The 19,142-nt window shown below is 43.5% G+C and overlaps 1 protein-coding gene across 6 annotated transcripts in view; it reads right to left on the reverse strand.

Moving 5' to 3' along the window:
* LOC308458034 (transducin-like enhancer protein 4) overlaps window positions 1-19,142 on the reverse strand; it is a 128,713-nt gene that overhangs the window by 89,244 nt on the left and 20,327 nt on the right. The gene's annotated exons all lie outside the window — the stretch shown is intronic.

Below are 19,142 nucleotides of genomic sequence, written 5' to 3' on the forward strand. Positions count from 1 at the left end.
TGGTCTGATGCACCAGACCTCTTCTTGTGCTTTCTGCTGCCTCAGTGTTTATGGCTGGACCTCACTGCCAACCCAAGCATAGAGATGTCCTGGTTTAGCTAACTCTGTGCAATTCCAGCATCTGGATTGTACTGGATGGTCCAACAGGGCGTGTTAGGTTTGGAGGATCTTGCATCACTCATGTGCATGTTTTAGACCTAGGTGAACTCTGGATTCCTTGGAACTCTACAATTACCCAGTTGTATTCATCCTTCCAAAAGGAAATCAAATGTAAGGAACAACAGTGGCAGACCCAGTTCAGCAATTAGGAAGCGAATAACGGTCAACAATAACCACTTGCTGCTCTGAGAGCTCCTCATAATAGCAAGCGCTTGAGCTTCAATGCAGAACAGAGAATTGAATTTCCATTGGTGAATCGGACTTTCTTGAAGCATTTCAGGAGCCTTTTGTAGCACAATAAGCAGTTTTTTTAATATAAAAAACAACCTCTGAGATTGGCACACACTTTCCCCCTCTTAAATAAGATTCCTCACAACCCCTGCACCCCCCCAAAAAAAACAAGTGAAAAGCAAAACTCTTATCTTTCAACTGCATATGGGATCAAGTGTACGTTTTGCTTTTTGTTTTTTGTTTTTAAAAAGTGAAGTTTCACACTGAAGTGAGCACTTTATTTACAAACAACTACTGGACGCTTAAAAGTTTTCATTTCATTGATCAACTAGCATCAAAACAATCCATTAAAAGCAAAACGTTTGCACACCCCACAGATAACACCTCCATATTTAAAAACACCCCCTTACATGGGCACAGCTCCAGTTAAAAATGAACAAAGGCAGGAATTGGTATCTGAATGCCTCAGGAAGACTTTAATAAAAGTGTTGTTCCTGGTGGGGGGGGGTACCACCTGGGCTCCACTTCAGGGCACAAGATGCACACATGATGATGTGTGGGTGCTTGTTTTTTGATAAACTCTAGCCTCAAGCACAGAGTGAACATTAGCCCCACCGCACCCTGGACCACCCTGCTTGCATAAACAACAACAAGGTTGCTGAAGCCCCCAATCCAATGCCTCTGAAATGAGCCCTGTTATCAGGGCCACTCCACACAACTGCTGTGATACTTGCTTGACATTCCTGCATACATGTCCTTTCACACAGGACTATAACTTCGACATAATTACAAAGAGAGTGAGAGATGTTGTGTTTGTAGCGGTGCGCAAAAGACCTAAACCCTGCACATGGTAGTGACCACATACAAGCAACTGGCCATACAACCAAAATGCACAGGAATTTCAAGCAGTTAACATCAGCTCGAGAGTCATGTGAACTGGCATCACTTAGGGATCTGTAAACAGTGTGGATTTGAGCAAGGGCTTGTTCCCACAGACTTCCAACTTCACCATTAATAAAAGCAGACCCATGAACCTCGGTCCACATACCACATACCACATACCACATACCTGAACAGGATTCACACCCCTAGCTCGGCAGCCCATCAAAGGATGAGCAGTCATCTTGACTTCAGCTGCCCAAACCAACTGAAGACAGAAAACCTTTGGTCCTACTAACATATTGTCCTGAAATAAGAGTCCCTTCAGCCTGCTTTTTGTTCAGAGGCAGCTGCGTTAGTCCATTGTAGTTTAAAGAATAATACTGTACATTGTTACATGAACTTCTCCAGGCACTTCACCAGATAACAACACATTCTGATGATAGGCATTTGTGTCTACAAAGGCTCATCCCATAGCACAGGTGCAGGGAACCTTGGCCCTCCAGATGTTGCTGAACTGCAACTCCCCTCATTCCTAGCCATTGGCCAATGAGGCTGATGAGAGTCAGTAACATCTGGAGGGCCAAAGACACCTGCCACAGCAAATGACTCACACCTGGATACAAAGAAGTTCAAACTTTGTATCCCACCCTCTACTCCAAAAAGCTGCTCCTGAGGGTCAAGGGACCCTCCAGAATGAAATGGGATGTGCCAAAGAGAGATGCAGTGGGAAGGGAAGGTGGGGGTTGGAGGGGGGAGCATTGTTCATAAGTGGGAACATTGTCCACTCATGAAACAGTGGGTTGAGATTCAATCCTTCTGACTTGGGACTGTGCCACACGTCTCAGAGGTACTGAGCAACTGGGACATGGCTTCAACACCCCCACCCTGAAAGCAAGAACTGGTTATTCAAGACTAAGAGTTTTCTTAACCAGGAGCGTCAACACTGCTGCATATCTCTAACTGCATAAATACTGTAAATCCCTTAAAGGGGGGACGTGGTGAAGGGTGCTGAACTCTCCCTCTCCCATTGAGTTCTTGCATTTGTTACTGTACTTTGGAAGCATCAACAGGTTTTTGCTGAGCATAAAGCGTCACCTAAACACCACATTTTATACCAGCAGATCTGTGAACAAAACGTTTTAGCTAGTTAACACAGAATAAAAACAGAGCAGCTCAACATAACTGAGCGCTTTCTGTTCTCAAAATATGATCCAACAGCTCGCATGGCGCACATTCAGCCCCTTCTGTTCTGTAATCTACTCTACGTGCTTTCCTTTAATAGAAGGAAGGAAGACAGGCCACCTCTAAAGGGAGATTTTAAAATTGCATTCTACTTTGGGTCAGTTTGTCATTACATTCAGTGACAAAATGCTCTTTCATGCAAAGTCATTACCCGAAGGACAGATACACTCATACTTGTCTAATTTAGGTTTCCTTCTTTCATCAGCAACCCTTTCGACCTTCTCACTATGCAATCTCTTAAAAGGCAAATACTTCAAAAACCTGTCTAACACAGAAAAGAATACAGAGCGACCAAGAAGAAGCCGTTCTTCCTGAAAGATCCTTACTAAGGAAACCCCAACTACGTTGCCGAAAACCAGGAAATGCTAAGTTGCTTTTTTCATTACGAAACTGCAGGATCAGACTATTTTTCCCTTTAGAGCAGCGTTGACTACTCTGAACAGGAGCTCCAGACAAAGATTCTTTCATATTTCTTGCAACCTGAACCTTTTAACTGTAGATGCCAAGAATGGAACCCGGGATCTTTGGCATCACAATATGTCCTCCTCCACTGAGCTATGATACCCTCCCTATTTAGCCCTTGGTACATGGAAAATTTGAATTTGCTTGGAAGGGAGCACCAAAAGTTCTATTTGCAAGCACAATTCACATTCTTGCAAACTCCAATATGCACATGTGTGCAAAGTTACATACACAGAATTATACAAGTGAAGCTAGAATTTTGATCACACCAGTGGCAGCAGTCTCGCTTGACAATAATGCTCAAACAGCAGTCTACACTTCTGCTAGAGAACACCAGATTGTTAAGCTCTACCCTACAGCACAATTTCAAAGGGTCCTTGTGTAATAGGCCTGCCCTCACTGGATGAGCAGTAACTAACTGTAGAGACTACAATAACATAAGGTTACCAGATTTTTTTCAATGAATCCGGGAAAACTTTTCAACTTCAATGGATTTTGTATGGGGACTGATTTGTAAATCTGGGAACTGTCCCCGGGAAACAGGGACGTCTGGTAACCTTACAATAACCCCCACATTGCTGTGTCCTTCTGTTGCCCAACCTCCATGATCTTCAGGTTTACCTGTGTGGTTCTATCAAGGTACAATAATTATTGAAATCCAAATGCGGCAATCTCCAAATATCAAAAGTAAGGTCCATTTCGGAAATGTATCAGGCCGGTGACATGTTTCGTATTAAGATTGGCATTTGAATGGCAAAATAAAACACCACCAAACAAACTGACTAGTCAAGACACTGGTCGATAATAGTCAAGCATTCAAAGCACAATTTAAAATCAGCATACATCAATAAAGAGAGGAAAATAGTTTTGTAAAAAAGAGTGGTCCCATTGAGCCATGCTGGTTGGGGCTTACAGGACTTGTGGTCCAACACCATCTAGGGACCCAAGGTAGGGTCCACATGACTCCAGGCCCCCCACGAAGTTGATGACAGACCACATGAAATTGCAGGGGACTTTGACCAACCCTTCTTCTGGTGAGCTATACCTATAGAATGGAGGTTACTACCTTTGTTTGCATCTTATTTCTTCCTGAACCTTGTGTTCCTGTTTAGAGATGGTGTTATATATATACAGTCATACCTCGGGTTAAATATGCTTCAGGTTGAGCGTTTTCAGGTTTTGCTCCGTGGCGACCTGGAAGTGATGGAACGTGTTACTTCTGGGTTTCGCAGTTCGCGCATGCGCAGACGCTCAAAATGACATCACGCGCATGCGCAGAAGCGGCGAAACGCGACCTGCAGACACGTGTTACGTTCTACTCAGGATGCTAACGGGGCCCTGGAACAGATCCCATTTGCATCCAGAGGTACCACTGTGTGTGTGTGTGTGTGTGTGTGTATATATATATTTGTATACCACCCCCTCAACCCAAGTTCTCAGGATTGTATGGAAAGGCTACAGTAAAGTATAACATAAAACCAACACTAAAATCATAAAATTATCCAACTCACAGTTGAATTACAAAATAGCAGTTGTACAGAAGTGTACTTCTGTATACAATACAAACTGGCCAATCATCTCTTTGGTCCCCAGATAAATCATATCTGACTTCAGCAGATGTTGAAAACTTCTCAATGATGGGGAAAGCATTCTCTCTCATCCAGCAGTCCTGGCTGGTGAACTATTTTCTTGAATAACTACTGAAATATTTTATTTAAAAAAACAGATTCCTTCTCTCTGCTTCCCATTGCTTTCATTCTACTACTGGCTGTACTCTCCCTCACAACCTGGCCCAAATAACTTCTCAGATTTTCATGATATGCTCCTTGTTTTGCTCCTCTACTTTTGTTACTATGTTTTTAGATATGTTGTAAACAGCCCAGAGTGGCTGGGGAAACCCAGCCAGATGGGTGGGGTACAAATAATAAAATTGTTGTTGTTGTTGTTGTTGTTGTTGTTGTTTGCACTTCTTTCCAGATTTTCTGTGCTGCCATCACCTACAAGGATTTCGCCTGAAATCAACATCCTGAAAAAAGTGAAAACTTTCATAATATTCTGCTTGATGACAAGCAGGAGTAATGGAAACGTTTTGTGGCTTTAATTACAGTTGTCTATGCCACTCCCAAGCTACCAGCTCTTTCATGATCCTAGGCTGGAAAATCCGGTTTCATGCACTTGTTAAGACAGTACCTTCCGCAAGGATAAAAGATCAGATGAAAACATACAGAAGAAAACAAGGATTTAAGGCCATCTTCCTGGAAAACATTGAGATATGGTTTCCCTTGAGCTAAAAGAAGATGTGTGAAAGGAACAGAAGTTGGCCAAGGTCAAGAAGAAGAAAAATTAAGAAAACAAACAGAGCATGTTGAGATAATAACATGTTTAGAGTCACTAAATGAATGTTCTTAATTTATGCTGCAACTCCACAAACACCCTTTTTAAATGCAGCCTTCCAGCAGAACTGCAGGTCTCATAGTGCTCACCATTATTCCATTGTGTAGAAGTTGCAGCATCTTTAAGATCTATAACCACTAGGAGAAGAGGACCACAGTAATAGCAAGTTATAATAGATAGAAGGCGTTATGTAAAGGAAACATTGTTTGACTGACCCATTTTTTTAAGTGCACCTTTAATTGCAAATCATTATCAACTTATTGGACCAGCTGATATAAAAGAAAATAGAAGTACAGTTCTCAATAAAGTTACTGCTGACATTTCATCAGAATCTAAATTCAAAGCTAATTTGATGTTCCCCTTTAGGCTAGACTAGCTATGTTTTCCCCACTAAAGGTTCCAATATAAAATTTAAATCCAGTATGGGTGTAGAGAATGGCTATCATGAAGATAATTTTGTGTAGGCCTGGTCAGTACCTGTATGGAAGTCTACCTGAGGAGTACCACGGGCACATGATTCTGAGCACCTTTACAGCTACAGTCAAATAAAACCAATTTAAAAAAAAGAATACACACACTTCAAAGATACTGACCACAATAAACTTGGTACACTCATTTGTACAACAGTCTACTTCTGCTTCCACGATGCCAGGGCATCTGGGTGCTTGCACTGTGTATTTTGAAGGCCTCACATTTTGGCAAAGAAAAATTTTGTTCCTATAACTGACCATACAAGAAATGATGTTGGTGACAAACCTTCAAAAGAGACTAAGGAACCCTCCCCAAAAAACCCAGAAGGGATTCAGGGGAGGATGCACTTGCTATCCACAATTTGCACTGGGCAAAATGTTTATTTATTTAATTCACAACGCTAATAGGGAACCCAACACCATTAGGTTATGTGGGTGGCTTACACTACAAGCTAGATCTACCAAACAAGCAAATAAAATAATAAAGCTAGACAGTCCAGCATAGGCTAAAGGAAGTTCTATGGTGGAGAGGAGGAATTCCACAGCTGGAGTGCCACTGCTTAAAAAAAAAACCCTCTCTCCCTATTAGCCATCCAGCACACCGGGGGGGGGGGGGAGGCTATAGCATAATTTAGTGTCAGAACAGGTGTGATTCTTCAGGTAACTTGGCCCCAAGCCACTTCAAGTTTTTAATGTTAATGCCGGCACATTGAATAGGGTCAAAAAATGAAGTTGAGGTCAGAACAGATGACAGAGCACTGGCATAATATGGTCAAATCGTCCAGTCGCCATTTACAGTCTTGATGCCCTATTTGGAGCCAACTGAAGTTCCTGGTAGCTCCAAGCAAAATGCATTTTTCCAGTAAGGCATAAATAAAATTTTAAAATGCCATTCTCTCATGATGGTAATAACCAAGATTATGGCTTGTTGCTGTTCACCTTGTGACACCGGAAGCTGGTTTTGTTATGCTGTGCAAAGATATAAAATATCATAAAAGTAGAGACTCCAAGTCCAGCGATCGAGGGTCTTCAGCCTCCCAGGTGTTGTTGTACTCCAACTCTCATCATCAGCATGGCCAATGTTAAGAGAAGATGAGAACTGTAATCCAACATCATCTGAAGGGCCAGAGGCTTCCCAACCCTGCTGTAGATTTTAGATCACCTACAAACATGACAGCTAAGGAGTTTGAAGTAAAAGATAATGTGGTTCTTAGGCAGGCCTTAGGAAAAACCTACGTGTCTCCTAGGTGAGTGGGAGAAATGCAGACAGAAGCACTACAGAACACTGAAAGTTAGATAATGAAAACGGCAACTAAGCTTTATTTTATTCTCAAAATTCTCGTGATTATGCAGGGTGGCTGACTCATTGTTTTTACAATACTTAGGGCTGGCCACCCAGAAGCCTGTGTAAATCTTTCCCTCAAAGCCAAAGATTTATCTTAACCATCAAATAAAAGTTTATTGCAAATAAGCGGGTTGCTCTATGTGTTCACCCAAAACCTGCTGTAACCTGCCACCTGCTAAACCAGATAATTATGAGGAGGAGGAGGAGGAGAATCATACAAAGGGAGAACGCAAGGTAATTTCCCCTCCCTGAAAATATGAGCCTCACCCCAGGAACAAAACAAAAAACCCCTGAAACCCAGATGCTCTGGCATCGTTATACTATAAAAGTGTAGCAAAAGGATTATACAACTCTCCGGGCACAGCAGAAACCTTCATTTTGTTCTGTGTGTACTATCCGTGCAAAGGTATTATTAGTGGTATACAAATTATTCTTGGTCACAGGCTTGTTGAAACCATTCTTCAATCGTTTCTTCACATCCCATTAAAGCAGATGACAGAATCGCCGCACACATCTACGGCTTTCTGGTAAGCGATGTTTGGTTGTACTGTAATCACACATAAAGGCAATTCTGAGTTGCAACATGCCTTCAACTCTCGGGCGAAAATTCCAAACAAGTCCTTTTAAATGCCAAGCGTTTGCTACACGTTCCCCTTTGCAGCCAGTGGCAGATTCTACTGACTCGGGACTGAATTTTTACATCTGTTTGTATTTTAAGACAGGAAGGACAATATATCCAGAGGCAGTGAGCGGTGGGTGGAGATGCACACCCCTGGAGCTGCCAGCTCTTGAAAGAAAACAGTCTTCTTCTTTTTAACGTAAAAAAACAGCATTTAATAAAATACTGGGACATGGGCACAAAGCCAGCCGGGACAGGTGGCAGGCCCAGGGGTACAGCCAAAGGGCAGAGCCCACAGTGGGCCCAAGGATGGAGCACCAGTGGTGTTTGGCAGCACAAGCCATCTATTCATCCATGATACACACAGACACAAAAGTGGCAGGGAGCAGAGAAAAGGGCCTTGCTCCGCGCTGTCCTGGCAACTGGCCAGAAAGCAAGCAAGCAAAGCAAGGCCAATCCTGGGGGTTTCCTTTAGTTGGTTGGCAACCTCTCCTGGGACTCACCGTAATTTTTTCAATAACTCTGCCTACCACTAGCAACAAGCTCCCATGTACAGTGTATGTCTTGGGTGTGGGAAGTTAGTACAGTACAGGTTTTCAAGCCAGAAACGAGACAATGATGAGGTGAGCCGCATGTAGTTTTCATGGCTCTCAAGTATCTTCCTATGCACAGGGACTTGCCCATGACTTTAGGCCTATTTGTGGGTTCCACCTCCTTTGTGCCAGAAATTAAATTTTGTGCTACACTTGCACCCAGTAACACTTACTGGGAATGTTCCTGCATCAACTGCATTAGTTGCTTTCAAGCCACCATTACAGTAAATACCACAATATAGAGATTTAAGACCTAAAATATGTTTTTATTGTAATTATCTGTATTTAATAGTTCTTATACATCTATTCGGGTGGTGCTGTGGGTTAAACTGCAGAGCCTAGGGCTTGCCGATCGTAAGGTCGGCAGTTCGAATCCCCGCAACGGAGTGAGCTCCCATTGCTTGGTCCCTGCTCCTGCCCACCTAGCAGTTCGAAAGCACATCAAAGTGCAAGTAGATAAATACCTTCCAGCGGGAAGGTAAACGCCATTTCCGTGCGCTGCTCTGGTTCGCCAGAAGCGGCTTAGTCATGCTGGCCACATGACCCGGAAGCTGTACGCTGGCTCCCTCAGCCAATAAAGAGAGATGAGCGCCACAACCCCAGAGTTGTCCGCGACTGGACCTAACGGTCAGGGGTCCCTTTACTTTTACCTATACATCTATAGACAGATATAGATGTATAGTTTTAATTCTGTTGATGTTTAATGGTATTTCATTTCATTTCATTTCATTTTGCTGCTACTATTTTATCTGTAAGCTACCTTGAGTCTCTGTCAGGGAAAAAGGTGGTACAGTGGTACCTCGGGTTACAGATGCTTCAGGTTACAGACTCTGCTAACCCAGAAATAGTACCTCAGGTTAAGAACTTTGCTTCAGGATAAGAAATCACGCAGCGTGGCGGCAGCAGGAGGCCCCATTAGCTAAAGTGGTACCTCAGGTTAAGAACAGTTTCAGGTTAAGAGCAGACCTCCAGAACGAATTAAGTTCTTAACCCGAGGTACCACTGTATATTAAATAAATAAATAAATGGTGATAATGGGGGATTCTTTTCATGCTATTCCTGTGATGGTATAAAGAAGTATCAATGACAGAGAAGGGTCATTATTATTTTTCATAGAATCGGCATTTAAAAGGTCTGGCTCTGACTTAGAAACTGAAAGCATGCAAGTTTAAGAAGTTTAAATTTAAATTTATCTTGTACAAATTATTCTGGGTGAAGAACTAGCGCATGGATGCCCCATGTTGCACCTTCCAGGTATCACTAGTCTGTCACTCATTAGGCCCAGCCAGGATGGCCTGGGACAGCAACACCGGCAGCTGCCTTTATACAAAGTCAGATCACTGGTTCATCTAGCTCAGTGCATACTGCCATCACAGGCTGGCAGTGGTTCTCCAGGGTTTCAGAAAGGAGCTTTTCCAGCCCTACCAGGAGACACCAGGGATTAAACCTGCGACCTTCGGCAGGCAAGTCAGATGCTCTACCACTGAGCTACAATCATCCCTCAGATGATGGGATGTGTTGTCTATCATATGGAGGGTGGCACATTGGCTACACCAGATCTGGAATATTTCTCCCTGGCCCCCAACTAGGTTAATATGAATGACATAATTTCTTGCCAGCATTTGCTCAACTCCGTATACAAAGTAGTTGCATTGATTTATTCATTTTTTAAAAAAAATCCATATTGCAAAACATTTAAGGAAGCTACTTTCGCTTAAGATGCTCTTTTTCTTCATTCAGATGCTTTTGCCAATAGAGTTTTTATGATCCCCCTAATTGGCAAGAGGAAGCACAGAAAGAGACCAAGCGAGGGGGAGAAGCAGGATTTCACAAAATTAAGTAGCCAATTCTTCACTTTGAAAGCTAAAGTTGCCTCGGAAACACCGCTGCTTCCATGGTCCTCTAATTTTGCTTCTTTTGTCCCATGGGGCCATGCTTTAGAGAGGCATTTATTTACAAGGCTTTCCAGTGGGCTTCAGTTATCGGCCAATAATACTGTGGACACACACTTCTAATGGCCTCTGTTTTGAAACCGAGTCTAATCTAATGGCACAGAGCCCAAACTCCTTTTCCAGCACAGCCATTAAAGGATGTAGGTTATTGCTGTTGTCACCATTGATATTTGTCATTGTAATGTAATTAGGGCCCTAAAATGATGCATTACAGCCCTTGGCACAGCTTCTATTAAAATCTTTTCTTCTGCTCACTGAACTGCGACCTGCTTTCTGATGAACAACAGTCAGACAGCTTTAGGGTGAGGAGCAGATTCATCAAAGAAGTATTTTTCAGCACTGGAAATGAGGAGGGGGGGCAAGAGAAAGAAGGCAACCTACGAAGAAAAGCACAAAGCGGGGGGGGGGGGGCGGAGAAACCACACGGCACATTTGAATTTCATCTGACCACTTGAAATTCTGATTGCATCTGATGAATCTTGCTTAGACAATATATTCCCAGCCTGCGAATCACATGGTTAATCAGGGTTCTAATCTGCTATCCATCAGCCTATGCCAGCAATGTAACTTCCAATCAAATTTATAGGTTATGTGGGTCACGCATCCCTGAGCAACCACATTCACAGATCTCCCATTTAAAAACAGGCATGGATTCTAAAACGCTGATGTTAGGGTGACTGAATGTTAGAAGACTATTCAGGGCTTTATGAAAGCCTCTGATAAACAGCTGCTAAATTATTGCCTGCGGATGTTCCGAAAGAGCATTAATGGCCCAATAAAAGGGCGATTGTTCATGCCAAAACCTAAAAAGGATAGCCTGTGCTGCCATACTTTCTCAAAAATGTTAATAAATACTGACGTGTCTACCGCTTCCTTCCTTAACACGAAAAAGCATTCCCCTTGCATAAAAACACATCAGTGATGACCCAGAGAAGACAGGCTATTTCCATTTCTTAAAATGATACAGCCTAATACAGAGTCCAAGTATAATTCATTATTTTGTATTTTTAAACAAAGCACGTTATTGTACATTTGCGTTGCTTTTTAAAAAACATGAAACATCCTCCCCCAATCAGCTACATAACAGTGTACTCTAAGGTTTTGATATGTTCACTAGAAAAATAATTATTATTTATGCATTTACAGCATTTCCTTGCTTATTGATTACGGAGCCAGACTACCCATGAGCAGAACTGTGTTCAGTGCAAGCTGATCAGGAGGGGCTGGATGACAGAAAGGGAAGTTGCTCTGGGGGTATCAGGAGAAACTGGAGAAAAGTGCCCCCATCCCTTCCTTCAGTGGGAGCCTCTGCTGGATTTCAGCAAAAAGAGTCATTCCGTTTGTGAAGGGCAAAGCTGGTTCCAGCTCAACATAGATACATATACCAAATATAAACCACTTTTGCTCCAAAGAGAACAAGATAGAAGGAAGAGGAACCATGTTCACTATTTTATCTTCACTATAACCCTGGGAGGCAGGTAATACTGGGAAATATGACGTCATCCACAGTAACCCAATGATCTACATAATTGAGTAAGGATATAAACCAGGGTCTCCCCAGCAGTAGCATAGCATGGGGAGGGGGGCACGGGGCAGTTGCCTGAGGCGAAAAATTCTTAGGGGCGCATAATTTCAATACCAGGTGCTGCCTCAATACAACTGTGTGCTTCCAACACTGGGCTCCGTTGAAAACGGCTTCTCCATGCGAACCAGGAAGCCACCTCCTCAGACGGAGCAATTCTTCTTTTCTTATCCCTGCAGCTGCAATCTCCTGGGCGATGCAGAAACCGTCAGGCAGTTGAGTTTACTCCATCTGTTCCCCTCCCTGCACCTTGCCCTGGGCGCTGGCAACCCACAATACGCCACTGCTTCCCAGTCCTTGTCTGAAACCTGAACCACTATAGCACAGTTCTAGCCATCTCAAAGACATAAATCTCCTCTTTATCCAGGAAATTATTATTCTCATGGTTTTTAATCCTACCCCACCAGCACTGGGATAAGAGAAGCTAGGCCACAGGACAAAAAGGAGATGAACTGGTGGCTGAAGAATGGTTGTTCCTCAGCACTCTTCAGTCACATGAAGTTATGCAGCAACCCCATCCCAAAACCTTGTTATCCAAGACTCTGTTATTTGCTATGCTTTTCTTTGTCTTCAGTCCCAGATGGCATCAAGCAATCATAAACAAAATTAATAATCTAAAAACTAGATTTAGTTAGCAAAGTTTAAGTCATTCTAGGATGCTGGTGCAACAGCACCAAAAATTAGCACACTTTGAAAGTGAACAAGGCATGCCTGCAGATCTGAACTATCTAATCTGGTTTCATCATTACAAAGAGGCAGTGGTCTCTTGCAAGGTCTCTTTGGAACATATGCTGAAGGATTGTGACCAGCTATGGGCAGGAAGGCAGGAAGTCTCTAGATCTAGTTAATAGGTTTTGGAAACAGTCTGCATGTTTTCGTTTATTCGTGTAATTTTGGGCTATTTTCTATCTATTTGGGCTTTTACCAAACCCTGACAAGTTTGGCTGCATAAGCCTTTTGGAGGCCAAGCAGTCTGTCTTGAGCAGTTGAAAACCCAAAACCCCCATGCCAAATATGCAGCTCAATAAATGAGCCAAGCACCCTGGCAGTTCACAACAGGGTGGTATTTATAGTCCAAGTACATTTGATCTCACTTTTAAGAATGCTTTCCTTTGTGTGTGTCTTTAAAAGAGTCCCTCCCATCCAACATCAAATACTTACGTATATAAATAAATTTATTTCAAAATGTATGACTGCATTTTGCAGCATTACAGAGGCAATGGACAAAATGTGTAAAATCTGGCGAAAACAATCAACTTAGGAAGTTTAAAATCACAACGATCGCCTAAGTATTCCAAAAGCTCAGGTTCCACAATTAAAACACTATAATTTGAAAAAACAGATCTCTCTCCAAAGGACAAATGATGTTTATTAGGGTTTTCTTTATTGGTTGGGCTGCTATTCAAACTTTGCATGTCTACACCTTCCCAGCTGTAATGCTCTGATCTTTAGTGTCTTGGTTCTTAGCCTTCTTATACGATTATATCACCTGTGCCACACACAATTTCCACCTCAACAAGCAGCTTCTGTACAATGCAGCCTACATTACACAGCAATCTCTGAAGAATACTACAGAAAGTTAGGGTTTGCACTGAAATTCTGCAGAAGACATGACAGCACACACTGACCAGGACATCATTTCACATACTTGCTACAAGGTTAGACAGCTGATAACTCACTATATTGCTTGGAAGTTATCTGCATCTCTTACAGGGCGTGCAAGCATTGCTCCAGTTTGTTAGTACAGTGGTACCTGGGATGTGAACGGGATCTGTTCCGGTGCCCCGTTCGCATCCTGAAGCGAATGTAACAAGCAACAGTCGTGTTTTGCCGCTTCCGTGTGACGTCATTTTGAGCGTCCGCGCATGCACGATCAGCAAAACCCGGAAGTAACTCGCTCCATTACTCCCGGGTTGCCGTGGAGCGCAACTCAAACACGCTCAACCCGAAGCACATTCAACCGAAGGTATGACTACATATACTCTGGTCTATGGGCATTCAAATGCATCTCACAAAGATGAAATCTACAACGCTTAAATTCAGAAAAAAAGGAATGAAATTTCATCTGTGGCTACTAGCCATTATGTCTATGTTCTACCTCCACTGTTGGAGGCAGGATACTACTTCTTTTTTATGTGAAAGCTCACCTTTATTTTATTTTAATATAAATATTTTTATTGGCTTTTACAAGAACATATTCCAATTAATTAAAAAAAAAAAACTTTTACCATATCCATATATGAGATTCTCTGAATCTCATGACTCCCCCCCATTCCCTGTGTGGGTCTTTAACATTATTTTTCTAAAACTACATGTCATTACGTTCTCCAGTTTTCATCTCTATAAATTATCCATATTTTTTGTTTCTTTACAAGTTGTTCTTAAAGTCCAGCTATCGTTTTTATTTGTTTACAATGGTCTCCTAAGTTATAAATTTCCCCCATTATTTTTTAAAGTCATTATCTTCTTGATTCCCAAGTCTTCCAGTCAGTTTTGCCATTTCAGCATAGTCCAGCAATTTGGCTTGTCATTCTTCCTTGGTCGGAACTGTTGGTTCTTTCCATCTTTGGGCTAGTAGCATCCTTGCAGCTGTTGTCACATACATAAATAGTCTTTTCTGGTCTTTTGGGATATTGGAACCTATAATTCCTAATGGAAATGCTTCTGGGGTTTTTTAACAAATGTTATTTTAAACATTTTTTTCAATTCATTATATATCAGTTCCCTCATGTGCAGGAGCTGGTTGTGGGGGCGCCTGGTTGCGCCCTCTCCCAAAAATGTGCCTGGGGATGGGGCCACGGACCCCTCAGCCAGAGCATGTGTACCCTAAACCTCTCTACAAACTTGGGTCAACATTATAGGATCAACGAATACCCAACACTGTTATCCTGAACAAAGCAACCGAGAGTAAGATAGCTCTAACTATCCTTTTATATTACTCATTTTCAATTGGAGCAGAGGCAAACTAAGGCTGTAACAGTCATCAATAGGAGAGGGGGTCATACACATACCTTCAAGCACAGAGGCATTCCTTGAACATGTGAGGTGGGCTACACAGACCATGTCCCGCCTCTGTTAAGAGTGTACAGCTTTTATGTATTTTAGAACTAACTAAAAAACAGTAGGTTTGCTGACAGGTGTGAGAGGGAAGAGCCTGTTCTATCAGTATTAGCCGTGGATCCTATTACTGCCATCTACTCATAAGGTGCTGTTTCTTGCCCTTTAAGATAGCAAGGGATTGACATCAATATATCTGTTATGATGACCAGATGCCAACCACACAAAGAAATGACGAGGGCTTAAGGAGTACATGCTCCTAGAAAGCGGTCACATTCATGCACAAATGAGAAACTGACTCAACAGCAAAGTTCACGTAAGAAATACTTAAGACAGAGGCCCATTACATAATTCTCTTGCATAAGATGTCCATAAACATGAATACAGTGGTGCCCCGCAAGACGAAAAACTTGCTAGACGAAAGAGTTTTCCGTTTTTTGAGTCGTTCCGCAAGACGAATTTCCCTATGGGCTTGCATCGCAAGACGAAACGTCTTGCGAGTTCTTGCGAGTTTGTTTCCTTTTTCTTAAAGCCGCTAAGCCATTAATAGCTGCTAATCTGCTAAGCCGTTAATAGCCGCTAATCCGCTAATAGCCGTGCTTCGCAAGACGAAAAAACCGCAAGACGAAGAGACTCGCGGAACGGATTAATTTCGTCTTGCGAGGCACCACTGTATGCCCGGGCACAGGCAGCAATATACCGTAAGGCTTTCTGGCGGTGATAAAGTTACTGGCATTGACTGGCTGAACTGCCTTAGGTCACAAAGGGATGAGGGCGTTTTGGTCAACGTTGGCCCAGTTCACCTGCCACAGCAAACCGCAGCTAAATGGGGAGAATACATTCTCAAACAATTTCTCAGGTGGCACTCATTTATTGCCCCAGTCCTATCATAATTCAGGCCATTGGAGGGGATGCCCCTCCAGTCCCCCCAAAAAGGACACATTTTGGCTCAGCTCTTGTTTATTCAAGGAATATCCAGCAGGTGTCACAGTCATCCACATTTAAAAAAAATACCCTCCTGCCTGCACACTAGACACGTGTGTGGTGTAGTGGTTAAAGGGCTCATCTCCCCACTCAGCTGTGAAGTTCACCTTGGGCCAGTTATTGCCTCTTGGGATAACCTGCTTCACAGTGTTGTCATGGGGACTAAATGGGGGGGCAGTACTTTTTTCCGTAGAAAAATTGTGCCAGTACTCACCATGATCCTCTTCCCCAGGCATGGCCAAACTTGGCCCTCCAGCTGTTTTGGGACTACAACTCCCATCATCCCTAGCTAACAGGACCAGTGGTGAGGGATGATGGGAACTGTAGTCCCAAAACACCTGGCAGGCCAAGTTTGGCCATGCCTACTCTTCCCCCTCATTTCTCTCTCTCTCTCTCTCCTGCCCCACTCTGCATGCCCCTTTCCGCTGGAGTGGAGGGCGGTGGTGCTAGCAGCAGAGGCCCCTGCCTTCTCCCACTTCTCTCTCTCTCTCCTCCCCGCAGACATGAAAACAGCAAGTAGAGATGAAAGGGAAGCCAGCTCTTGCACTTGCCCAGCCGCTCGCGGAGCAGTGAGGAAAGTGAGGCAGTGCCATAGCAACTTATCGGGGCGGGGGAGAGTGCATTGCGAGGCAGATGAGGGGGAGACTGAGAGCGGAAACCGCAGCCCCAAACAAGGGCCTCCTTTTCCTCGCCACAGCCACCACTCCTGCTTTTCACAATCCTCCTTTCAGCCACTGTTGCTTGCATGCTCTCCCAACCCTCCATTACAGTGGTGCCTCGCAAGACGAAATTAATCCGTTCCGCGAGTCTCTTCGTCTTGCGGTTTTTTCGTCTTGCAAAGCACGGCTATTAGCGGCTTAGCGGCTATTAACGGCTTAGCGGCTTGGCGGCTATTAACGGCTTAGCAGCTTTAAGCAAAAGGAAACAAACGTTTCGTCTTGCGAAGCAAGCCCATAGGGAAATTCGTCTTGTGGAACGACTCAAAAAACGGAAAACTCTTTCGTCTGGCGCGTTTTTCGTCTTGCGAGGCATTCGTCTTGCGGGGCACCACTGTACCTTATCACAAGATTTGATGGGGTGGGGGGGTGGTAAGTGCCAGTTCTATGTACAGTGGTACCTCTAGATGCGAATGAGAGCTGTTCCAGAGCCCCGTTCGCATCCTGAAGCGAATGCAACCCACGTCTGCGTGGGTTGCGATTTGCCGCTTCTGCGCATGCGCGTGATGTCATTTTGAGCGTCTGCGCATGCACGAGTGGCGAAACCCAGAAGTAATGTGCTCCGTTCCTTCCAGGTCACCACAGAGCGCAACCCGAAAATGCTTAACCTGAAGCACTTTCAACCCGAGGTATGACTGTACTGTTTACTACTGCCAGAAAAACAGCACTGGGGTGAACCAGGTTCGCCACCTTGAGTTCCCTGGAGAAGAAGGTGGGATAGGAATTCAATCAGTTCCACTCAAGGCCACCCAGGGAACTTCCTGCTTGAACCCTGGTTTAACCATGAACTTTCCAGCTCCAAATACTCTCACCACTGGAGCACACCAGTTCTCTTGTGGCAGTGGATGGCAGATCACTTCAGTCACTTATTCAGGGAGAGCGTAGATACGCAGAGAAGCAGTGACAGGATAGGCGAATTGCTCTGTGTTTCCAGCCTGACACAGAAAGGAGGAAAACTAGCATCTCTGCTCCACCTGCAGCAGAGATATGTGAATTCCTCCTTTGCAAGTTAAAGCACACATCACTCACAGATCCTCTGCTACCGCCTTGTTGAAAAATTTGTTGCCTGTTCTTAGAATGGGGAAGACTTCCTTCCTGTCCCAACCACTGCGGCCCCAAGAGCAGCTGCAAGTATAACACCAAAATCTCTTTTCATGTCAACGAGGCAGACACAAAAGCAGCTCTGATTATGCACCAGTCTCCTTCTGCTGATCCTCCCAAAAGTCAAAAACAAATTTATCTTTATGACTTAAAAACAGATAAAAGGGAGAGGCATGCGGGGGTGAAGCATTATAATTCACCATAACATCAAAATGGATGGAGGTATGCGAGGGGAAGAAAGAACCACTTTCGTCAGACTTTGGTCACACTAACCATGAGGCATCCAGAGATGAGAAGACAGACAATCAGAAAACCACATTATTGCTTGTGTATTGTTTTTAACTGCCGCTGTGATTTCTGCTACTACACAAACTGAGACTTACTGCAGGCCTTCCTGTGAGGCCTGCTACCTTCAGATTACCTTCAGGTGTAATGCTCTCAAGTTTCTCAGTTCCTTCCCACGTTACCTGCTGGACAGAGGATGGGTAATAATAATTCTTCCCTTACCAGTTTGGTCCCCAAGAGCTCGATGTGGCAAGTCACATTATTATCCCCAACTTCTTCTTAATTATATTCTTATTCTTAATTATATCTGCACACCGCCCATCCAACCAAGTTCACAGGGCAGCTCACACAAACAATGAAGTTAAGAAGTGATTCAGAAAAAAAATATGATTCAGAACCAAAATAAAATACAACTTAAAATAAGCATAAAACCCAGCCATGAAAACTATTTAAAGCACCTGAAACCACAAAAGCCAGCAAAGGGGAACTTGGTGCAAGAAATGAGGCACCGGGTGGATTGTTATTCAAAGGCCTGGGAGGACGGGAAGGTGCTCATCCAGCAGGAAAAGGACAGTAGTGTGGGTGCCCAGAGAGTCACACCAGGGAGTCTCTCTCCCTCTGGGTGCTGTGACTGGAACAGGAAGACTTCCTGAAGCCCACACACATGGCCAAGACCTATAAGTTGAACCCAACTTGCAGAGGGCCAAAGCTGACATTTCCCACAAGACAAGCCTGGGAATGCTGTGGAGTCATTGCCAAGTTCCCTGGAGAGACTTTTAGTCATTTATTTCAAAAACATGTGAATAAGCCACAAAACTGGAAGTCAACCACACATACGACGCCTCTCTTAATAAACATGACAAAGATGTAGACTTAAACTTTAGACGCACACAGTCATTTTAAACTCTGCATGTGGTAGATTTGAAATAGATATATATGTGCTTGAACCGTTTTTGCCTGCCACCGCGGCCTTGTCCAGCTCCGAGCTTTTATCTTACTTTGTGCCGCGTCATATGTGATCTAGATCTAGTATATATATATATATATATGTAGATATATCCCCTCTCT

The sequence above is a fragment of the Podarcis pityusensis genome (assembly GCF_964106645.2).
Source record: "Podarcis pityusensis genome assembly, chromosome: 11".
Lineage (NCBI taxonomy): Eukaryota > Metazoa > Chordata > Lepidosauria > Squamata > Lacertidae > Podarcis > Podarcis pityusensis.